We start from the raw sequence: 1,791 nt of genomic DNA on the forward strand, positions 1-1,791 counted from the left end.
GACTGTAGCCTACCAGGCTCCTCTGCTCATGGGATTCTCCAAGCAAGAGTACTGGAGTGGGTTGCCATTTCTTACTCCAGGGAAACTTCCTTACTCAGGGATAGAACCCATGTCTCCTGAGTTGGCAGGCGGATTCTGAACCACTAGCAGCACCTGGGAAACCCCTTCATTCATTATACACAAACACACATATATAATCTTATATATCACTTGAATTACTTGGCCAAGATGTCACCAGCATTTCTGCTGTAAACTTTACTTTTGGCCATTCATAAGACTATGAAAATTTGTACCATGGAAGCATAATGTGTTCCATGATGACTTCCTCCTTTTTTAAACTATAACTAAATATAGAAAGGAAAACATATTCTCAAATTTTTAAAATAAAATTTAAGATATAAGTAAATGATGTTCTATTATGTCTCTTAATAATTATAGGAACTATAATGGGTATTTAATTTAAAATGGGTATTTAATTTAAAAACTGAAACATAAAAATAAATATGTCATTCAGATGTGGTTGGGAGTTGTTTTGGGGGGCCTTGGACAGCAAGGAGATCAAACCAGTCAATCTTTAGGGACATCAACCTTGAATACTCATTGGAAGGACTGATGTTGAAGCTGAAACTCCAGTATTTTGGTCATCTGATGGGAACACCCAACTCATTGGAAAAGTCCCTGATGTTAGGGAAGATTGAGGGCAGAAGGAGAAGAGGGCATCAGAGGATGAAATGGTGGGATGATATCACTGATGCAATGGACATGAACTTGGGCAAACTTTGGGAGATGGTAAGGGACAGGGAGGCCTGGTGTGCTACAACCCATGGGGTGGCAAAGAGTCAGACATGACTGGATGACCGAACTACAACAACAATCTGTTTATTTAATGCTATAATTAAAGTAACAAAATTTCTACCCAATCAAAAGCACATTTTATTCAGGGACAGACTGGGAGGAGGAACAGGAAGCTTCTTCCTCTGGTGTAATCCCCACTTTGAACTTGGGAGGAAGGTGCTTGCTGAGGAGTCTGCCTGGCTTCCCAGGCTGGGGGACCTGCACAGACACCCTATCAACCGACACAAGGCACCTCCTCCTCTCCAATGTAGCTGAGTCTGAGATTTAGAGAGGCTGCCATTAGCATGACTCATTTTTTGTAATATCTTGATCTTACGGAAAAGCCACTCATGCATTTGTATAAGACAAATATAAAAGTGGTGCTCTGGTGGGTATCATTCACAGCTTTAACCAAGGATCATTCTTGTTACAAGTAGCAAAACTGATACTTACCTGGCAGAGGAGATACCACGATCACGAAGGTGGTTCTCCCAGAGCGAGACTTACCCATTGCACGGCGGGTGTGTTGACCTCTGCGATTTCCCCAAGTGGGGGAAACTCGACTGCATAATTTGTGGTAGTGGGGGACTGCGTGCGCGCTTTCTCCTGGTAAAAAAAAATAAAATAAAATAAAAGTAGCAAAACTGTAAAACTTGATGGGAACAGTGGATACGTTGTATTGTGTTCAATGAGCAAACGCAAGATTTTATGTATTTGAAAGTGGATTAAAAACAGGAAAGGACAGAATACAAACATTTTCTTATTTTTAAATTTTGTAATGGAGTTAAAAGGTAGAAAATGACTTCTCAAAAACCAAGACATTTATGACTGATGAGGAATAGGTACACTGCATGAACTGGACATGGAGAGATAAGAAAAGTTAGGAACAGATGTGCCTGTGAAAGGATGTGGCTCTCTCTTTACTAATCCCCATGATAAAGGAGATTAATAGAGTGT

The 1,791-nt window shown here is 40.4% G+C and overlaps 1 non-coding gene across 1 annotated transcript; it reads left to right on the top strand.

Annotated features, from left to right (window-relative positions):
* The first annotated feature begins 1,279 nt into the window (after positions 1-1,279).
* LOC145522065 (U1 spliceosomal RNA) lies at positions 1,280-1,443 on the top strand. Its single transcript, XR_014065886.1, has one exon. It is a non-coding gene; the product is annotated as a U1 spliceosomal RNA (small nuclear RNA).
* The last annotated feature ends 348 nt before the right edge of the window (positions 1,444-1,791 follow it).

The sequence above is a fragment of the Giraffa tippelskirchi genome, chromosome 1 (assembly GCF_054371585.1).
Source record: "Giraffa tippelskirchi isolate mGirTip1 chromosome 1, T2T-mGirTip1v1.2.pri, whole genome shotgun sequence".
NCBI lineage: Eukaryota > Metazoa > Chordata > Mammalia > Artiodactyla > Giraffidae > Giraffa > Giraffa tippelskirchi.